The 25,047-nt window shown below is 23.9% G+C and overlaps 2 long non-coding RNA genes across 3 annotated transcripts; both read left to right on the top strand.

The window, feature by feature from the left end:
- Positions 1-774: 774 nt before the first annotated feature.
- LOC113559096 lies at positions 775-2,586 on the top strand. The gene is made up of 4 exons (XR_003405870.1): positions 775-834; positions 963-1,061; positions 1,379-1,517; positions 2,538-2,586. It is a non-coding gene; the product is annotated as an uncharacterized LOC113559096 (long non-coding RNA).
- A 2,726-nt stretch (positions 2,587-5,312) lies between these two features.
- LOC113558835 lies at positions 5,313-24,560 on the top strand. Of its 2 annotated transcripts, none has more exons than XR_003405713.1 (3): positions 5,313-5,372; positions 5,501-5,599; positions 24,503-24,560. It is a non-coding gene; the product is annotated as an uncharacterized LOC113558835 (long non-coding RNA). The 2 variants fall into 2 exon arrangements; XR_003405714.1 differs by lacking the exon at positions 24,503-24,560 and adding an exon at positions 5,915-6,035.
- The last annotated feature ends 487 nt before the right edge of the window (positions 24,561-25,047 follow it).

Below are 25,047 nucleotides of genomic sequence, written 5' to 3' on the forward strand. Positions count from 1 at the left end.
TTTACTTAAGTTCAATTAGTTAACCAGTGGACTGTACAGTCCGGAGAATATTAATGCATAATAAATGCTTACCTGCAACTATCTAAACACTTAAATAATACATACATCTATAGTTTAATGTTATTACTTTTTGACTTTTGTCTTACTAGTTACTATGTATCTATATTAAGACTCATGATATTTATACAACTGCCTGCTTAATTTACAAAGTACACAATATTATTGGAAATTTATTTCATTATATTATGCTCAGTTAATCAGTTTTGAAATTGTATTTGTATCTGAAAATATTATAATATTAAACATTTTTGAATTCGGCGGCCAGAGATAAAATCTAATAAGTTGAATATTCTAATCCGAATTGATATGATGTTTTTCATCCATGATTGTGGTTTAGTGATATAAAACATTGTTTATCTATTGATATAATCGTTTGTATTTACTGTCTGATTTATGTTTCATATCTTTTTGCAGTTTTATATTCGTATTTGTATTTAAATTTCAACTTTAAATTGTTTTCAAGTATTTTGAAATAGGAATGAAGTTTGTCTGTTAGTTTTTGTTTGATTATTTCCACTTCTGAATTATTCACTGTTGTCCACGTACTAGTTGTCATAAACAGACTTTCGATCTCTTTATGGTGTGTAGTAGTGACATTTTATCCTCCAACCATTATACATATTTAACCGACGATTTTTTTTTAGATGGCAGTACAGCAGATCACTCAAGGATTGCTAAGACATGAATTAACGTTTTAAACACTTGACAAAGTTACAACATCCTACGTTGAAAATGGACTAGACGATACTGATAACAATAATGGTTTTATGCAAAGTACGAGTAATGGGTATAGAATATAATTGTGATTCAATTAATAGTAGTGTTACTAAAAGTCATGTAACCTTGACCATTAGATTAAGTAATGATGCTTATTTACCATTATTAACTTTCATATTTTTCAGATTGCAGTGCAACAGATCACTCAACGGTTGCTGAGCATGAATTAACATTTTTAGCGCTTGGAATAGTTTCAACATCCTATGTTTAATATGGATTAAAAGGTATTAATATTAATAATGGTGTTTTGCACGGTACGTGTAATGTTAAATGAATGTAATTGATAGCAACATAATAGAAGTGTAACAAAAAGTTAGTGTTATGAAACCCTTACCATTAGATTAAGTAAATGATTCTTATTTAGCATTATTAACTACCATGTATTTGATTGATGCTGATACTTCATAAACATTATAAAACATGCTTTTATATGATAATTTTGACTCGTATTTTAAATTCATATTTTTAACTGCGTATAAAACTCTGTATTCTAATGTTGTACTCCATCAATTTCACATTTTAACTGACTACATTTTTTCAGATTGCAGTACAGCAGATCTTTCAAGCCATGATGAAACATGAATTATCGTTTTTAGCACTTGGGAAAATTTGGATATCCCATGTTGAAATTTGACTAGACAATACTGATAATAATAATAATAATAATGGTATTTTGCATGGTACGTTTAATAATAACTGTATGTAATTGATAGCAACTTAATATTAGTGACACAAAAAGTTGGTATCATGAAACCAAGACCAATAAATTAAGTGAATAATTCTTATTTAGCATTCCTAATTCCTTGTATTTCATTGATGCTGATACTTCATAAACATTATAAAACATGCTTTTATATGGTAAATTTGACGTATTTTAGAAATTTATTTTTTAATTGCTTATAAAATATTCTATTCTCATGTTAATATATTGAAACCTTAATCACTAGATAGAGAATATGTTTCTTATTTATCATTAATTACTTTCATACATTTCATTTAAGTCAATGTTTCATAAACACTATAAAACATGTTTTTATATGTAAATTTGACGTATTTTACAAATTCATTTTTTTAATTGCTTATAAAATATTCTATTCTCATGTTAATATATTGAAACCTTAATCACTAGATAGAGAATATGTTTCTTATTTATCATTAATTACTTTCATACATTTCATTTAAGTCAATGTTTCATAAACACTATAAAACATTGTTTTTATATGTAAATTTGACATATTTTACAAATTCATTTTTTTAATTGCTTATAAAATATTCTATTCTCATGTTAATATATTGAAACCTTAATCACTAGATAGAGAATATGTTTCTTATTTATCATTAATTACTTTCATACATTTCATTTAAGTCAATGTTTCATAAACACTATAAAACATGTTTTTATATGTAAATTTGACATATTTTACAAATTCATTTTTTAATTGCTTATAAAATATTCAATTCTCATGTTAATATATTGAAACCTTAATTACTAGATAGAGAATATGTTTCTTATTTAGCATTAATTACTTTCATACCTTTCATTTAAGCCAATACTTCATAAACACTATAAACATGCTTTTCATTGATAATTTCAACTCCTGTTATATATTCATATTTTAAACTGCTTATGAAACTCTCAATTCTCAATTAATTTCCACCAATTTACATATTTTGCTGACTACATTTTTTCTAGATTGCAGTGCAGCAGTTCACCCAAGGCTTGCTGAGACAGGAATTTGCATTCATACCACTTTGGGAAAGTATCAACATCTTATTTTGAAATAAACTAGAAGATATTGATAATAATATTGGACTTATGCAATGTGTGTGTAATGGTTATTGAATTTAATTGATAGCAAATTATTACTAGTGAAACAAAAAATTAGTATCATGAAACCAAGACAAATGAATTAAGTAAATGATTCTTATTTAACTTTATTAACTTCCATGTATTTCATTGATGCTGATACTTCATAAACACTATAAAACATGGTTTTATATGGTAATTTGACGTATTTTAGAAATTCATTTTTTAATTGCTTATAAAATACTCAATTCTCATGTTAGTATCTTGAAACCTTGACCACTAGAAAGAGAAATTGGATCTGATTTAGCATTAATTACTTTCATACATTACATTTAAGTCAATGTTTCATAAACTCTATAAAACATGTTTTTATATGGTAAATTTGGCGTATTTTACAAATTTATTTTTTTAATTGCTTATAAAATACTCAATTCTCATGTTAGTATATTGAAACCTTAATCACTAGATAGAGAATATGTTTCTTATTTAGCATTAATTACTTTCATACATTTCATTTAAGCCAATACTTCATAAACACTATAAACATGCTTTTCATTGATAATTTCAACTCCTGTTATATATTCATATTTTAAACTGCTTATGAAACTCTCATTTCTCAATTAATTTCCACCAATTTTACATATTTAGCTGACTACATTTTTTTCTGATTGCAGTGCAGCAGTTCACCCAAGGCTTGCTGAGACAGGAATTTGCATTCATACCACTTTGGGAAAGTATCAACATCTTATTTTGAAAATAAACTAGAAGATATTGATAATAATATTGGATTTATGCAATGTGTGTGTAATGGTTATTGAATTTAATTGATAGCAAATTACTAGTGAAACAAAAAATTAGTATCATGAAAAAAGATTAGTAAACACTTTTAGCTTGTAATTTTTATTCTTATTTTTGCTATAAAAATTTTTATTTAGACTATATATAAATGGACTTTTGACAAAAATTACAAATTCACATTTTCACTGTTTATAGAAGAATTAATCATTAAGTCGATATTAACACAACAGAGGGGGGAGGTTCCCATACCATGGTCGACGGCTGACCTGCCACAGGAAGAATCTAGTTGGTTGTGAGCCGTCACCGTTCACTGCTCTCCGAAGTTTATATTTATTAGGCTTTGACCGATTTTGTAATTTACGAAAGAATATTTTAATATCAACGAATTGTTTCATTTTTACGGCCGAAGTTAACACAAGTCAGTGTCCTGATCCTCGACCAATGCATTAAGAAAATGATTTAAATTTATCATTGAAAGGTTAAAAATCGAAATGGGTTTTTTTTTGTACAAGTATATTTTTTTTATGGTACCTATACCACCGTATAACGATTTAACGAAGTATCTTTTGAACTTTGTTTTTTTACACGTTTTATGTTTGTTAAGGTTTCAACGTTTAGCAATTACGCCAACAGCATAAAAAATAGTTTATTTATAAATAGTTTTTCATCAAATCATATAGAGAATACATCTATTTAATGTTTATAGTGTTTATATCCCTCGTTTAGCGTTAAGAATTTAATATGTACCTAAGCGATTTCGTTGTTTATACGAGATACGACCATCGTTTTTAAAATGTACGACGCAGTCAGTAGATTACTTCTGATCACTTCAGACTCAAATCTGCTCGAATACAACATTTCATTTATTATTTATTAGTTTTAATTATATGTGTATATTTAATATGTAATATATTAGTATGATTGGTAGTAATTTGTTTTGAATTTCACAATATAACTTCGGTAATATTTATAGGAGATAAAGATTTAAATTTTATGGACATCGAACATAAAAAATAAATTATTATGATTTATTTACATTGTTAAGTATTCAAATAATGAATCGTTATATGTATAAGATATATAACATATAAGACCGTTTACTTAAGTTCAATTAGTTAACCAGTGGACTGTACAGTCCGGAGAATATTAATGCATAATAAATGCTTACCTGCAACTATCTAAACACTTAAATAATACATACATCTATAGTTTAATGTTATTACTTTTTGACTTTTGTCTTACTAGTTACTATGTATCTATATTAAGACTCATGATATTTATACAACTGCCTGCTTAATTTACAAAGTACACAATATTATTGGAAATTTATTTCATTATATTATGCTCAGTTAATCAGTTTTGAAATTGTATTTGTATCTGAAAATATTATAATATTAAACATTTTTGAATTCGGCGGCCAGAGATAAAATCTAATAAGTTGAATATTCTAATCCGAATTGATATGATGTTTTTCATCCATGATTGTGGTTTAGTGATATAAAACATTGTTTATCTATTGATATAATCGTTTGTATTTACTGTCTGATTTATGTTTCATATCTTTTTGCAGTTTTATATTCGTATTTGTATTTAAATTTCAACTTTAAATTGTTTTCAAGTATTTTGAAATAGGAATGAAGTTTGTCTGTTAGTTTTTGTTTGATTATTTCCACTTCTGAATTATTCACTGTTGTCCACGTACTAGTTGTCATAAACAGACTTTCGATCTCTTTATGGTGTGTAGTAGTGACATTTTATCCTCCAACCATTATACATATTTAACCGACGATTTTTTTTTAGATGGCAGTACAGCAGATCACTCAAGGATTGCTAAGACATGAATTAACGTTTTAAACACTTGACAAAGTTACAACATCCTACGTTGAAAATGGACTAGACGATACTGATAACAATAATGGTTTTATGCAAAGTACGAGTAATGGGTATAGAATATAATTGTGATTCAATTAATAGTAGTGTTACTAAAAGTCATGTAACCTTGACCATTAGATTAAGTAATGATGCTTATTTACCATTATTAACTTTCATATTTTTCAGATTGCAGTGCAACAGATCACTCAACGGTTGCTGAGCATGAATTAACATTTTTAGCGCTTGGAATAGTTTCAACATCCTATGTTTAATATGGATTAGAAGGTATTAATATTAATAATGGTGTTTTGCACGGTACGTGTAATGTTAAATGAATGTAATTGATAGCAACATAATAGAAGTGTAACAAAAAGTTAGTGTTATGAAACCCTTACCATTAGATTAAGTAAATGATTCTTATTTAGCATTATTAACTACCATGTATTTGATTGATGCTGATACTTCATAAACATTATAAAACATGCTTTTATATGATAATTTGACTCGTATTTTAAATTCATATTTTAACTGCGTATAAAACTCTGTATTCTAATGTTGTACTCCATCAATTTCACATTTTAACTGACTACATTTTTTCAGATTGCAGTACAGCAGATTTTTCAAGCCATGATGAAACATGAATTATCGTTTTGAGCACTTGGGAAAATTTGGATATCCCATGTTGAAATTTGACTAGACAATACTGATAATAATAATAATAATAATGGTATTTTGCATGGTACGTTTAATAATAACTGTATGTAATTGATAGCAACTTAATATTAGTGACACAAAAAGTTGGTATCATGAAACCAAGACCAATAAATTAAGTGAATAATTCTTATTTAGCATTCCTAATTCCTTGTATTTCATTGATGCTGATACTTCATAAACATTATAAAACATGCTTTTATATGGTAAATTTGACGTATTTTACAAATTGATTTTTTTAATTGCTTATAAAATATTCTATTCTCATGTTAATATATTGAAACCTTAATCACTAGATAGAGAATATGTTTCTTATTTAGCATTAATTACTTTCATACATTTCATTTAAGTCAATGTTTCATAAACACTATAAACATGTTTTTATATGTAAATTTGACGTATTTTACAAATTCATTTTTTTAATTGCTTATAAAATATTCAATTCTCATGTTAATATATTGAAACCTTAATCACTAGATAGAGAATATGTTTCTTATTTAGCATTAATTACTTTCATACATTTCATTTAAGTCAATGTTTCATAAACACTATAAAACTTGTTTTTATATGTAAATTTGACGTATTTTACAAATTCATTTTTTTAATTGCTTATAAAATATTCTATTCTCATGTTAATATATTGAAACCTTAATCACTAGATAGAGAATATGTTTCTTATTTATCATTAATTACTTTCATACATTTCATTTAAGTCAATGTTTCATAAACACTATAAAACATGTTTTTATATGTAAATTTGACATATTTTACAAATTCATTTTTTTAATTGCTTATAAAATATTCAATTCTCATGTTAATATATTGAAACCTTAATTACTAGATAGAGAATATGTTTCTTATTTAGCATTAATTACTTTCATACATTTCATTTAAGCCAATACTTCATAAACACTATAAACATGCTTTTCATTGATAATTTCAACTCCTGTTATATATTCATATTTTAAACTGCTTATGAAACTCTCATTTCTCAATTAATTTCCACCAATTTTACATATTTTGCTGACTACATTTTTTTCTGATTGCAGTGCAGCAGTTCACCCAAGGCTTGCTGAGACAGGAATTTGCATTCATACCACTTTGGGAAAGTATCAACATCTTATTTTGAAAATAAACTAGAAGATATTGATAATAATATTGGACTTATGCAATGTGTGTGTAATGGTTATTGAATTTAATTGATAGCAAATTATTACTAGTGAAACAAAAAATTAGTATCATGAAACCAAGACAAATGAATTAAGTAAATGATTCTTATTTAACTTTATTAACTTCCATGTATTTCATTGATGCTGATACTTCATAAACACTATAAAACATGGTTTTATATGGTAAATTTGACGTATTTTAGAAATTCATTTTTTTAATTGCTTATAAAATACTCAATTCTCATGTTAGTATCTTGAAACCTTGACCACTAGAAAGAGAAATTGGATCTGATTTAGCATTAATTACTTTCATACATTACATTTAAGTCAATGTTTCATAAACTCTATAAAACATGTTTTTATATGGTAAATTTGGCGTATTTTACAAATTTATTTTTTTAATTGCTTATAAAATACTCAATTCTCATGTTAGTATATTGAAACCTTAATCACTAGATAGAGAATATGTTTCTTATTTAGCATTAATTACTTTCATACATTTCATTTAAGCCAATACTTCATAAACACTATAAACATGCTTTTCATTGATAATTTCAACTCCTGTTATATATTCATATTTTAAACTGCTTATGAAACTCTCATTTCTCAATTAATTTCCACCAATTTTACATATTTAGCTGACTACATTTTTTTCTGATTGCAGTGCAGCAGTTCACCCAAGGCTTGCTGAGACAGGAATTTGCATTCATACCACTTTGGGAAAGTATCAACATCTTATTTTGAAAATAAACTAGAAGATATTGATAATAATATTGGATTTATGCAATGTGTGTGTAATGGTTATTGAATTTAATTGATAGCAAATTAATACTAGTGAAACAAAAAATTAGTATCATGAAACCAAGACAAATGAATTAAGTAAATTTTTCTTATTTAGCATTATTAACTTCCATGTATTTTTGTTGATGCTGATACTTCATAAACACTATAAAACATGTTTTTATATGATAATTTTAACGTAAATTACAAATTCAAATTTTTTATGGCTTATGAAATACTCAATTCTCAATTAATTGACATGAAACCAACACCATTGAATTAAGTAAATGATTCTTATTTAACTTTATTAACTTCCATGTATTTCATTGATGCTGATACTTCATAAACACTATAAAACATGGTTTTATATGGTAAATTTGACGTTTTTTTGAAATTCATTTTTTTAATTGCTTATAAAATACTCAATTCTCATGTTAGTATCTTGAAACTTTGACCACTAGATAGAGAATATGTTTCTTATTTAGCATTAATTACTTTCATACATTTCATTTAAGTCAATGTTTCATAAACACTATAAAACATGTTTTTATATGTAAATTTGACGTATTTTACAAATTCATTTTTTTAATTGCTTATAAAATATTCAATTCTCATGTTAATATATTGAAACCTTAATCACTAGATAGAGAATATGTTTCTTATTTAGCATTAATTACTTTCATACATTTCATTTAAGTCAATGTTTCATAAACACTATAAAACTTGTTTTTATATGTAAATTTGACGTATTTTACAAATTCATTTTTTTAATTGCTTATAAAATATTCTATTCTCATGTTAATATATTGAAACCTTAATCACTAGATAGAGAATATGTTTCTTATTTATCATTAATTACTTTCATACATTTCATTTAAGTCAATGTTTCATAAACACTATAAAACATGTTTTTATATGTAAATTTGACATATTTTACAAATTCATTTTTTTAATTGCTTATAAAATATTCAATTCTCATGTTAATATATTGAAACCTTAATTACTAGATAGAGAATATGTTTCTTATTTAGCATTAATTACTTTCATACATTTCATTTAAGCCAATACTTCATAAACACTATAAACATGCTTTTCATTGATAATTTCAACTCCTGTTATATATTCATATTTTAAACTGCTTATGAAACTCTCATTTCTCAATTAATTTCCACCAATTTTACATATTTTGCTGACTACATTTTTTTCTGATTGCAGTGCAGCAGTTCACCCAAGGCTTGCTGAGACAGGAATTTGCATTCATACCACTTTGGGAAAGTATCAACATCTTATTTTGAAAATAAACTAGAAGATATTGATAATAATATTGGACTTATGCAATGTGTGTGTAATGGTTATTGAATTTAATTGATAGCAAATTATTACTAGTGAAACAAAAAATTAGTATCATGAACCAAGACAAATGAATTAAGTAAATGATTCTTATTTAACTTTATTAACTTCCATGTATTTCATTGATGCTGATACTTCATAAACACTATAAAACATGGTTTTATATGGTAAATTTGACGTATTTTAGAAATTCATTTTTTTAATTGCTTATAAAATACTCAATTCTCATGTTAGTATCTTGAAACCTTGACCACTAGAAAGAGAAATTGGATCTGATTTAGCATTAATTACTTTCATACATTACATTTAAGTCAATGTTTCATAAACTCTATAAAACATGTTTTTATATGGTAAATTTGGCGTATTTTACAAATTTATTTTTTTAATTGCTTATAAAATACTCAATTCTCATGTTAGTATATTGAAACCTTAATCACTAGATAGAGAATATGTTTCTTATTTAGCATTAATTACTTTCATACATTTCATTTAAGCCAATACTTCATAAACACTATAAACATGCTTTTCATTGATAATTTCAACTCCTGTTATATATTCATATTTTAAACTGCTTATGAAACTCTCATTTCTCAATTAATTTCCACCAATTTTACATATTTAGCTGACTACATTTTTTTCTGATTGCAGTGCAGCAGTTCACCCAAGGCTTGCTGAGACAGGAATTTGCATTCATACCACTTTGGGAAAGTATCAACATCTTATTTTGAAAATAAACTAGAAGATATTGATAATAATATTGGATTTATGCAATGTGTGTGTAATGGTTATTGAATTTAATTGATAGCAAATTAATACTAGTGAAACAAAAAATTAGTATCATGAAACCAAGACAAATGAATTAAGTAAATTTTTCTTATTTAGCATTATTAACTTCCATGTATTTTTGTTGATGCTGATACTTCATAAACACTATAAAACATGTTTTTATATGATAATTTTAACGTAAATTACAAATTCAAATTTTTTATGGCTTATGAAATACTCAATTCTCAATTAATTGACATGAAACCAACACCATTGAATTAAGTAAATGATTCTTATTTAACTTTATTAACTTCCATGTATTTCATTGATGCTGATACTTCATAAACACTATAAAACATGGTTTTATATGGTAAATTTGACGTTTTTTTGAAATTCATTTTTTTAATTGCTTATAAAATACTCAATTCTCATGTTAGTATCTTGAAACTTTGACCACTAGATAGAGAATATGTTTCTTATTTATCATTAATTACTTTCATACATTTTATTTAAGTCAATGTTTCATAAACACTATAAAACATGTTTTTATATGTAAATTTGACATATTTTACAAATTCATTTTTTTAATTGCTTATAAAATATTCTATTCTCATGTTAATATATTGAAACCTTAATCACTAGATAGAGAATATGTTTCTTATTTATCATTAATTACTTTCATACATTACATTTAAGTCAATGTTTCATAAACTCTATAAAACATGTTTTTATATGGTAAATTTGGCGTATTTTACAAATTTATTTTTTTAATTGCTTATAAAATACTCAATTCTCATGTTAGTATCTTGAATCCTTGACCACTAGAAAGAGAATATGTTTCTTATTTAGCATTTATTACTTTCATACATTTCATTTAAGTCAATGTTTCATAAACACTATAAAACATGTTTTTATATGTAAATTTGACGTATTTTACAAATTCATTTTTTTAATTGCTTATAAAATATTCAATTCTCATGTTAATATATTGAAACCTTAATCACTAGATAGAGAATATGTTTCTTATTTAGCATTAATTACTTTCATACATTTCATTTAAGTCAATGTTTCATAAACACTATAAAACATGTTTTTATATGTAAATTTGACGTATTTTACAAATTCATTTTTTTAATTGCTTATAAAATATTCAATTCTCATGTTAATATATTGAAACCTTAATCAATAGATAGAGAATATGTTTCTTATTTAGCATTAATTACTTTCATACATTTCATTTAAGTCAATGTTTCATAAACACTATAAAACATGTTTTTATATGTAAATTTGACGTATTTTACAAATTCATTTTTTAATTGCTTATAAAATATTCTATTCTCATGTTAATATATTGAAACCTTAATCACTAGATAGAGAATATGTTTCTTATTTATCATTAATTACTTTCATACATTTCATTTAAGTCAATGTTTCATAAACACTATAAAACATGTTTTTATATGTAAATTTGACATATTTTACAAATTCATTTTTTAATTGCTTATAAAATATTCAATTCTCATGTTAATATATTGAAACCTTAATCACTAGATAGAGAATATGTTTCTTATTTAGCATTAATTACTTTCATACATTTCATTTAAGCCAATACTTCATAAACACTATAAACATGCTTTTCATTGATAATTTCAACTCCTGTTATATATTCATATTTTAAACTGCTTATGAAACTCTCATTTCTCAATTAATTTCCACCAATTTTACATATTTAGCTGACTACATTTTTTTCTGATTGCAGTGCAGCAGTTCACCCAAGGCTTGCTGAGACAGGAATTTGCATTCATACCACTTTGGGAAAGTATCAACATCTTATTTTGAAAATAAACTAGAAGATATTGATAATAATATTGGATTTATGCAATGTGTGTGTAATGGTTATTGAATTTAATTGATAGCAAATTAATACTAGTGAAACAAAAAATTAGTATCATGAAACCAAGACAAATGAATTAAGTAAATTTTTCTTATTTAGCATTATTAACTTCCATGTATTTTTGTTGATGCTGATACTTCATAAACACTATAAAACATGTTTTTATATGATAATTTTAACGTAAATTACAAATTCAAATTTTTTATGGCTTATGAAATACTCAATTCTCAATTAATTGACATGAAACCAACACCATTGAATTAAGTAAATTATTCTTATTTAACTTTATTAACTTCCATGTATTTCATTGATGCTGATACTTCATAAACACTATAAAACATGGTTTTATATGGTAAATTTGACGTTTTTGAGAAATTCATTTTTTTAATTGCTTATAAAATACTCAATTCTCATGTTAGTATCTTGAAACCTTGACCATTAGATAGAGAATATGTTTCTTATTTATCATTAATTACTTTCATACATTTCATTTAAGTCAATGTTTCATAAACACTATAAAACATGTTTTTATATGTAAATTTGACATATTTTACAAATTCATTTTTTTAATTGCTTATAAAATATTCTATTCTCATGTTAATATATTGAAACCTTAATCACTAGATAGAGAATATGTTTCTTATTTATCATTAATTACTTTCATACATTACATTTAAGTCAATGTTTCATAAACTCTATAAAACATGTTTTTATATGGTAAATTTGGCGTATTTTACAAATTTATTTTTTTAATTGCTTATAAAATACTCAATTCTCATGTTAGTATCTTGAATCCTTGACCACTAGAAAGAGAATATGTTTCTTATTTAGCATTAATTACTTTCATACATTTCATTTAAGTCAATGTTTCATAAACACTATAAAACATGTTTTTATATGTAAATTTGACGTATTTTACAAATTCATTTTTTTAATTGCTTATAAAATATTCAATTCTCATGTTAATATATTGAAACCTTAATCACTAGATAGAGAATATGTTTCTTATTTAGCATTAATTACTTTCATACATTTCATTTAAGTCAATGTTTCATAAACACTATAAAACATGTTTTTATATGTAAATTTGACGTATTTTACAAATTCATTTTTTTAATTGCTTATAAAATATTCAATTCTCATGTTAATATATTGAAACCTTAATCAATAGATAGAGAATATGTTTCTTATTTAGCATTAATTACTTTCATACATTTCATTTAAGTCAATGTTTCATAAACACTATAAAACATGTTTTTATATGTAAATTTGACGTATTTTACAAATTCATTTTTTTAATTGCTTATAAAATATTCTATTCTCATGTTAATATATTGAAACCTTAATCACTAGATAGAGAATATGTTTCTTATTTATCATTAATTACTTTCATACATTTCATTTAAGTCAATGTTTCATAAACACTATAAAACATGTTTTTATATGTAAATTTGACATATTTTACAAATTCATTTTTTAATTGCTTATAAAATATTCAATTCTCATGTTAATATATTGAAACCTTAATCACTAGATAGAGAATATGTTTCTTATTTATCATTAATTACTTTCATACATTTCATTTAAGCCAATACTTCATAAACACTATAAACATGCTTTTCATTGATAATTTCAACTCCTGTTATATATTCATATTTTAAACTGCTTATGAAACTCTCATTTTTCAATTAATTTCCACCAATTTTACATATTTAGCTGACTACATTTTTTTCTGATTGCAGTGCAGCAGTTCACCCAAGGCTTGCTGAGACAGGAATTTGCATTCATACCACTTTGGGAAAGTATCAACATCTTATTTTGAAAATAAACTAGAAGATATTGATAATAATATTGGATTTATGCAATGTGTGTGTAATGGTTATTGAATTTAATTGATAGCAAATTAATACTAGTGAAACAAAAAATTAGTATCATGAAACCAAGACAAATGAATTAAGTAAATTTTTCTTATTTAGCATTATTAACTTCCATGTATTTTTGTTGATGCTGATACTTCATAAACACTATAAAACATGTTTTTATATGATAATTTTAACGTAAATTACAAATTCAAATTTTTTATGGCTTATGAAATACTCAATTCTCAATTAATTGACATGAAACCAACACCATTGAATTAAGTAAATGATTCTTATTTAACTTTATTAACTTCCATGTATTTCATTGATGCTGATACTTCATAAACACTATAAAACATGGTTTTATATGGTAAATTTGACGTTTTTGAGAAATTCATTTTTTTAATTGCTTATAAAATACTCAATTCTCATGTTAGTATCTTGAAACCTTGACCACTAGATAGAGAATATGTTTCTTATTAATCATTAATTACTTTCATACATTTCATTTAAGTCAATGTTTCATAAACACTATAAAACATGTTTTTATATGTAAATTTGACGTATTTTACAAATTCATTTTTTTAATTGCTTATAAAATATTCTATTCTCATGTTAATATATTGAAACCTTAATCACTAGATAGAGAATATGTTTCTTATTTATCATTAATTACTTTCATACATTTCATTTAAGTCAATACTTCATAAACACTATAAACATGCTTTTCATTGATAATTTCAACTCCTGTTATATATTCATATTTTAAACTGCTTATGAAACTCTCATTTCTCAATTAATTTCCACCAATTTTACATATTTAGCTGACTACATTTTTTCTGATTGCAGTGCAGCAGTTCACCCAAGGCTTGCTGAGACAGAAATTTGCATTCATACCACTTTGGGAAAGTATCAACATCTTATTTTGAAAATAAACTAGAAGATATTGATAATAATATTGGATTTATGCAATGTGTGTGTAATGGTTATTGAATTTAATTGATAGCAAATTAATACTAGTGAAACAAAAAATTAGTATCATGAAACCAAGACCAATGAATTAAGTAAATTATTCTTATTTAGCATTCCTAATTCCTTGTATTTCATTGATGCTGATACTTCATAAACATTATAAAACATGTTTTTATATGATAATTTTAACGTAAATTACAAATTCAAATTTTTTATGGCTTATGAAATACTCAATTCTCAATTAATTGACATGAAACCAACACCATTGAATTAAGTAAATGATTCTTATTTAACTTTATTAACTTCCATGTATTTCATTGATGCTGATACTTCATAAACACTATAAAACATGGTTTTATATGGTAAATTTGACGTATTTTAGAAATTCATTTTTTTAATTGCTTATAAAATACTCAATTCTCATGTTAGTATCTTGAAACCTTGACCACTAGAAAGAGAAATTGGATCTGATTTAGCATTAATTACTTTCATACATTACATTTAAGTCAATGTTTCATAAACTCTATAAAACATGTTTTTATATGGTAAATTTGGCGTATTTTACAAATTTATTTTTTTAATTGCTTATAAAATACTCAATTCTCATGTTAGTATCTTGAATCCTTGACCACTAGAAAGAGAATATGTTTCTTATTTAGCATTAATTACTTTCATATATTTCATTTAAGTCAATGTTTCATAAACACTATAAAACATGTTTTTATATGTAAATTTGACGTATTTTACAAATTCATTTTTTTAATTGCTTATAAAATATTCAATTCTCATGTTAATATATTGAAACCTTAATCACTAGATAGAGAATATGTTTCTTATTTAGCATTAATTACTTTCTTACATTTCATTTAAGTCAATGTTTCATAAACACTATAAAACATGTTTTTATATGTAAATTTGACGTATTTTACAAATTCGTTTTTTTAATTGCTTATAAAATATTCAATTCTCATGTTAATATATTGAAACCTTAATCACTAGATAGAGAATATGTTTCTTATTTAGCATTAATTACTTTCATACATTTCATTTAAGTCAATGTTTCATAAACACTATAAAACATGTTTTTATATGTAAATTTGACGTATTTTACAAATTCATTTTTTTAATTGCTTATAAAATATTCTATTCTCATGTTAATATATTGAAACCTTAATCACTAGATAGAGAATATGTTTCTTATTTATCATTAATTACTTTCATACATTTCATTTAAGTCAATGTTTCATAAACACTATAAAACATGTTTTTATATGTAAATTTGACATATTTTACAAATTCATTTTTTTAATTGCTTATAAAATATTCAATTCTCATGTTAATATATTGAAACCTTAATCACTAGATAGAGAATATGTTTCTTATTTAGCATTAATTACTTTCATACATTTCATTTAAGCCAATACTTCATAAACACTATAAACATGCTTTTCATTGATAATTTCAACTCCTGTTATATATTCATATTTTAAACTGCTTATGAAACTCTCATTTCTCAATTAATTTCCACCAATTTTACATATTTTGCTGACTACATTTTTTTCTGATTGCAGTGCAGCAGTTCACCCAAGGCTTGCTGAGACAGGAATTTTTATTCATACCACTTTGGGAAAGTATCAACATCTTATTTTGAAAATAAACTAGAAGATATTGATAATAATATTGGATTTATGCAATGTGTGTGTAATGGTTATTGAATTTAATTGATAGCAAATTAATACTAGTGAAACAAAAAATTAGTATCATGAAACCAAGACAAATGAATTAAGTAAATGATTCTTATTTAACTTTATTAACTTCCATGTATTTCATTGATGCTGATACTTCATAAACACTATAAAACATGGTTTTATATGGTAAATTTGACGTATTTTAGAAATTCATTTTTTTAATTGCTTATAAAATACTCAATTCTCATGTTAGTATCTTGAAACCTTGACCACTAGAAAGAGAAATTGGATCTGATTTAGCATTAATTACTTTCATACATTACATTTAAGTCAATGTTTCATAAACTCTATAAAACATGTTTTTATATGGTAAATTTGGCGTATTTTACAAATTTATTTTTTTAATTGCTTATAAAATACTCAATTCTCATGTTAGTATCTTGAATCCTTGACCACTAGAAAGAGAATATGTTTCTTATTTAGCATTAATTACTTTCATATATTTCATTTAAGTCAATGTTTCATAAACACTATAAAACATGTTTTTATATGTAAATTTGACGTATTTTACAAATTCATTTTTTTAATTGCTTATAAAATATTCAATTCTCATGTTAATATATTGAAACCTTAATCACTAGATAGAGAATATGTTTCTTATTTAGCATTAATTACTTTCATACATTTCATTTAAGTCAATGTTTCATAAACACTATAAAACATGTTTTTATATGTAAATTTGACGTATTTTACAAATTCGTTTTTTTAATTGCTTATAAAATATTCAATTCTCATGTTAAAATATTGAAACCTTAATCACTAGATAGAGAATATGTTTCTTATTTAGCATTAATTACTTTCATACATTTCATTTAAGTCAATGTTTCATAAACACTATAAAACATGTTTTTATATGTAAATTTGACGTATTTTACAAATTCATTTTTTAATTGCTTATAAAATATTCTATTCTCATGTTAATATATTGAAACCTTAATCACTAGATAGAGAATATGTTTCTTATTTATCATTAATTACTTTCATACATTTCATTTAAGCCAATACTTCATAAACACTATAAACATGCTTTTCATTGATAATTTCAACTCCTGTTATATATTCATATTTTAAACTGCTTATGAAACTCTCATTTCTCAATTAATTTCCACCAATTTTACATATTTAGCTGACTACATTTTTTTCTGATTGCAGTGCAGCAGTTCACCCAAGGCTTGCTGAGACAGGAATTTGCATTCATACCACTTTGGGAAAGTATCAACATCTTATTTTGAAAATAAACTAGAAGATATTGATAATAATATTGGATTTATGCAATGTGTGTGTAATGGTTATTGAATTTAATTGATAGCAAATTAATACTAGTGAAACAAAAAATTAGTATCATGAAACCAAGACAAATGAATTAAGTAAATTTTTCTTATTTAGCATTATTAACTTCCATGTATTTTTGTTGATGCTGATACTTCATAAACACTATAAAACATGTTTTTATATGATAATTTTAACGTAAATTACAAATTCAAATTTTTTATGGCTTATGAAATACTCAATTCTCAATTAATTGACATGAAACCAACACCATTGAATTAAGTAAATTATTCTTATTTAACTTTATTAACTTCCATGTATTTCATTGATGCTGATACTTCATAAACACTATAAAACATGGTTTTATATGGTAAATTTGACGTTTTTGAGAAATTCATTTTTTTAATTGCTTATAAAATACTCAATTCTCATGTTAGTATCTTGAATCCTTGACCACTAGAAATAGAATATGTTTCTTATTTAGCATTAATTACTTTCATACATTTCATTTAAGTCAATGTTTCATAAACACTATAAAACATGTTTTTATATGTAAATTTGACGTATTTTACAAATTCATTTTTCTAATTGCTTATAAAATATTCTATTCTCATGTTAATATATTGAAACCTTAATCACTAGATAGAGAATATGTTTCTTATTTAGCATTAATTACTTTCATACATTTCATTTAAGTCAATGTTTCATAAACACTATAAAACTTGTTTTTATATGTAAATTTGACGTATTTTACAAATTCATTTTTTTAATTGCTTATAAAATATTCTATTCTCATGTTAATATATTGAAACCTTAATCACTAGATAGAGAATATGTTTCTTATTTATCATTAATTACTTTCATACATTTCATTTAAGTCAATGTTTCATAAACACTATAAAACATGTTTTTATATGTAAATTTGACATATTTTACAAATTCATTTTTTTAATTGCTTATAAAATATTCAATTCTCATGTTAATATATTGAAACCTTAATCACTAGATAGAGAATATGTTTCTTATTTAGCATTAATTACTTTCATACATTTCATTTAAGCCAATACTTCATAAACACTATAAACATGATTTTCATTGATAATTTCAACTCCTGTTATATATTCATATTTTAAACTGCTTATGAAACTCTCATTTCTCAATTAATTTCCACCAATTTTACATATTTTGCTGACTACATTTTTTTCTGATTGCAGTGCAGCAGTTCACCCAAGGCTTGCTGAGACAGGAATTTGCATTCATACCACTTTGGGAAAGTATCAACATCTTATTTTGAAAATAAACTAGAAGATATTGATAATAATATTGGATTTATGCAATGTGTGAGTAATGGTTATTGAATTTAATTGATAGCAAATTAATACAGTGAAACAAAAAATTAGTATCATGAAACCAAGACCAAATGAATAAGTAAATGATTCTTATTAACTTTATTAACTTCCATGTATTTCATTGATTTTTTCATGCTGATACTTCATAAACACTATAAAACATGGTTTATATGGTAAATTTGACGTATTTTAGAAATTCATTTTTTAATTGCTTATAAAATACTCAATTTCATGTTAGTATCTTGAAACCTGACCACTAGAAAGAGAAATTGGATCTGATTTAGCATTATTACTTTCATACATTACATTTAAGTCAATGTTTCATAAACTCTATAAAACATGTTTTTATATGGTAAATTTGGCGTATTTTACAAATTTATTTTTTAATTGCTTAAAAATACTCAATTCTCATGTTAGTATCTTGAATCCTTGACCACTAGAAAGAGAATATGTTTCTATTTAGCATTAATTACTTTCATATATTTCATTTAAGTCAATGTTTCATAAACACTATAAAACATGTTTTTATATGTAAATTTGACGTATTTTACAAATTCATTTTTTTAATTGCTTATAAAATATTCAATTCTCATGTTAATATATTGAAACCTTAATCACTAGATAGAGAATATGTTTCTTATTTAGCATTAATTACTTTCATACATTTCATTTAAGTCAATGTTTCATAAACACTATAAAACATGTTTTTATATGTAAATTTGACGTATTTTACAAATTCGTTTTTTTAATTGCTTATAAAATATTCAATTCTCATGTTAATATATTGAAACCTTAATCACTAGATAGAGAATATGTTTCTTATTTAGCATTAATTACTTTCATACATTTCATTTAAGTCAATGTTTCATAAACACTATAAAACATGTTTTTATATGTAAATTTGACGTATTTTACAAATTCATTTTTTTAATTGCTTATAAAATATTCTATTCTCATGTTAATATATTGAAACCTTAATCACTAGATAGAGAATATGTTTCTTATTTAGCATTAATTACTTTCATACATTTCATTTAAGCCAATACTTCATAAACACTATAAACATGCTTTTCATTGATAATTTCAACTCCTGTTATATATTCATATTTTAAACTGCTTATGAAACTCTCATTTCTCAATTAATTTCCACCAATTTTACATATTTTGCTGACTACATTTTTTTCTGATTGCAGTGCAGCAGTTCACCCAAGGCTTGCTGAGACAGGAATTTGCATTCATACCACTTTGGGAAAGTATCAACATCTTATTTTGAAAATAAACTAGAAGATATTGATAATAATATTGGATTTATGCAATGTGTGAGTAATGGTTATTGAATTTAATTGATAGCAAATTAATACTAGTGAAACAAAAAATTAGTATCATGAAACCAAGACAAATGAATTAAGTAAATGATTCTTATTTAACTTTATTAACTTCCATGTATTTCATTGATGCTGATACTTCATAAACACTATAAACATGGTTTTATATGGTAAATTTGACGTATTTTAGAAATTCATTTTTTTAATTGCTTATAAATACTCAATTCATTATTTATGATATTAGATATTACTTCATTTATTATGGTTATGAAAACTCATTTAAAATTGACATAAACACCATGTTAGTAAATGATAATTATTTAACTTAATTACACTTCAAGTATTTCTTATGTATACTTCATAAAACACTATAAAAAATGTTTTATATTAAATTGACGTATTTTACATTCATTTTTTTAATTGCTTATACAATATTCATTCTCCATGTATATATTGAAACATTAATCACTAGATCAGAGAATATGTTTCTTATTTAGCATTAATTACTTTATACATTTCATTTAAGTCAATGTTTCATAAACACTATAAAAACATGTTTTTATATGTAAATTGACGTATTTTACAAATTCGTTTTTTTAATTGCTTATAAAATATTCAATTCTCATGTTAATATATTGAAACCTTAATCACTAGATAGAGAATATGTTTCTTATTTAGCATTAATTACTTTCATACATTTCATTTAAGTCAATGTTTCATAAACACTATAAAACATGTTTTTATATGTAAATTTGACGTATTTTACAAATTCATTTTTTAATTGCTTATAAAATATTCTATTCTCATGTTAATATATTGAAACCTTAATCACTAGATAGAGAATATGTTTCTTATTTATCATTAATTACTTTCATACATTTCATTTAAGCCAATACTTCATAAACACTATAAACATGCTTTTCATTGATAATTTCAACTCCTGTTATATATTCATATTTTAAACTGCTTATGAAACTCTCATTTCTCAATTAATTTCCACCAATTTTACATATTTAGCTGACTACATTTTTTTCTGATTGCAGTGCAGCAGTTCACCCAAGGCTTGCTGAGACAGGAATTTGCATTCATACCACTTTGGGAAAGTATCAACATCTTATTTTGAAAATAAACTAGAAGATATTGATAATAATATTGGATTTATGCAATGTGTGTGTAATGGTTATTGAATTTAATTGATAGCAAATTAATACTAGTGAAACAAAAAATTAGTATCATGAAACCAAGACAAATGAATTAAGTAAATGATTCTTATTTAACTTATTAACTTCCATGTATTTCATTGATGCTGATACTTCATAAACACTATAAAACATGGTTTTATATGGTAAATTTGACGTATTTTAGAAATTCATTTTTTAATTGCTTATAAAATACTCAATTCTCATGTTAGTATCTTGAAACCTTGACCACTAGAAGAGAAATTGGATCTGATTTAGCATAATTACTTTCATACATTCATTTAAGTCAATGTTTCATAAACTCTATAAAACATGTTTTTATATGGTAAATTTGGCGTATTTTACAAATTATTTTTTTAATTGCTTATAAAATACTCAATTCTCATGTAGTATCTTGATCCTTGACCTAGATTACATTAATTACTTTCATATATTTCATTTAAGTCAATGTTTCATAAACACTATAAAACATGTTTTTATATGTAAATTTGACGTATTTTACAAATTCATTTTTTTAATTGCTTATAAAATATTCAATTCTCATGTTAATATATTGAAACCTTAATCACTAGATAGAGAATATGTTTCTTATTTAGCATTAATTACTTTCATACATTTCATTTAAAGTCAATGTTTCATAAACACTATAAAACATGTTTTTATATGTAAATTTGACGTATTTTACAAATTCATTTTTTTAATTGCTTATAAAATATTCAATTCTCATGTTAATATATTGAAACCTTAATCACTAGATAGAGAATATGTTTCTTATTTAGCATTAATTACTTTCATACATTTCATTTAAGTCAATGTTTCATAAACACTATAAACATGTTTTTATATGTAAATTTGACGTATTTTACAAATTCATTTTTTTAATTGCTTATAAAATATTCTATTCTCATGTTAATATATTGAAACCTTAATCACTAGATAGAGAATATGTTTCTTATTTATCATTAATTACTTTCATACATTTCATTTAAGCCAATACTTCATAAACACTATAAACATGCTTTTCATTGATAATTTCAACTCCTGTTATATATTCATATTTTAAACTGCTTATGAAACTCTCATTTCTCAATTAATTTCCACCAATTTTACATATTTAGCTGACTACATTTTTTTCTGATTGCAGTGCAGCAGTTCACCCAAGGCTTGCTGAGACAGGAATTTGCATTCATACCACTTTGGGAAAGTATCAACATCTTATTTTGAAAATAAACTAGAAGATATTGATAATAATATTGGATTTATGCAATGTGTGTGTAATGGTTATTGAATTTAATTGATAGCAAATTAATACTAGTGAAACAAAAAATTAGTATCATGAAACCAAGACAAATGAATTAAGTAAATGATTCTTATTTAACTTTATTAACTTCCATGTATTTCATTGATGCTGATACTTCATAAACACTATAAAACATGTTTTTATATGATAATTTTAACGTAAATTACAAATTCAAATTTTTTATGGCTTATGAAATACTCGATTCTCATGTTAGTATCTTGAAACCTTAACCACTTGGATCTGATTTAGCATTAATTACTTTCATACATTACATTAAGTCAATGTTTCATAAACTCTATAAAACATTATATGGTAAAGTATTTTACAAATATTTTTTTAATTGCTTATAAATACTCAATTCTCATGTTAGTATCTTGAAACCTTGACCACTAGAAAGAGAATATGTTTTTTATTTAGCATTAATTACTTTCATACATTTCATTTAAGTCAATGTTTCATAAACACTATAAAACATGTTTTTATATGTAAATTTGACGTATTTTACAAATTCATTTTTTTAATTGCTTATAAAATATTCAATTCTCATGTTAATATATTGAAACCTTAATCACTAGATAGAGAATATTTCTTATTTAGCATTAATTACTTTCATACATTTCATTTAAGTCAATGTTTCATAAACACTATAAAACATGTTTTATATGTAAATTGACGTATTTTACAAATTCATTTTTTTAATTGCTTATAAAATACTCAATTCTCATGTTAATATCTTGAAACCTTACCACTAGAAAGAGAATATGTTTCTTATTTAGCATTAATTACTTTCATACATTTCATTTAAGTCAATGTTTCATAAACACTATAAAACATGTTTTTATATGTAAATTTGACGTATTTTACAAATTCATTTTTTAATTGCTTATAAAATATTCAATTCTCATGTTAATATATTGAAACCTTAATCACTAGATAGAGAATATGTTTCTTATTTAGCATTAATTACTTTCATACATTTCATTTAAGTCAATGTTTCATAAACACTATAAAACATGTTTTTATATGTAAATTTGACGTATTTTACAAATTCATTTTTTTAATTGCTTATAAAATATTCTATTCTCATGTTAATATATTGAAACCTTAATCACTAGATAGAGAATATGTTTCTTATTTATCATTAATTACTTTCATACATTTCATTTAAGTCAATGTTTCATAAACACTATAAAACATGTTTTTATATGTAAATTTGACATATTTTACAAATTCATTTTTTAATTGCTTATAAAATATTCAATTCTCATGTTAATATATTGAAACCTTAATCACTAGATAGAGAATATGTTTCTTATTTAGCATTAATTACTTTCATACATTTCATTTAAGCCAATACTTCATAAACACTATAAACATGCTTTTAAATGACAATTTTGACTCGTGTTATGAATTCATATTTTAAACTGCTTATGAAACACTCAATTCTCAATTAATTCTCCACTAATTTTACATATTTAACTGACTACATTTTTTTCAGATTGCAGTGCAGCAGTTCACCCAAGGCTTGCTGAGACAGGAATTTGCATTCATACCACTTTGGGAAAGTATCAACATCTTATTTTGAAAATAAACTAGAAGATATTGATAATAATATTGGATTTATGCAATGTGTGTGTAATGGTTATTGAATTTAATTGATAGCAAATTAATACTAGTGAAACAAAAAATTAGTATCATGAAACCAAGACCAATGAATTAAGTAAATTATTCTTATTTAGCATTATTAACTTCCATGTATTCTTGTTGATGCTGATACTTCATAAACACTATAAAACATGTTTTTATATGATAATTTTAACGTAAATTACAAATTCAAATTTTTTATGGCTTATGAAATACTCAATTCTCAATTAATTGACATGAAACCAACACCATTGAATTAAGTAAATGATTCTTATTTAACTTTATTAACTTCCATGTATTTCATTGATGCTGATACTTCATAAACACTATAAAACATGGTTTTATATGGTAAATTTGACGTATTTTAGAAATTCATTTTTTTAATTGCTTATAAAATAC

The sequence above is a fragment of the Rhopalosiphum maidis genome, chromosome 3 (genome assembly GCF_003676215.2).
Source record: "Rhopalosiphum maidis isolate BTI-1 chromosome 3, ASM367621v3, whole genome shotgun sequence".
NCBI classification, from domain to species: Eukaryota; Metazoa; Arthropoda; class Insecta; order Hemiptera; family Aphididae; genus Rhopalosiphum; species Rhopalosiphum maidis.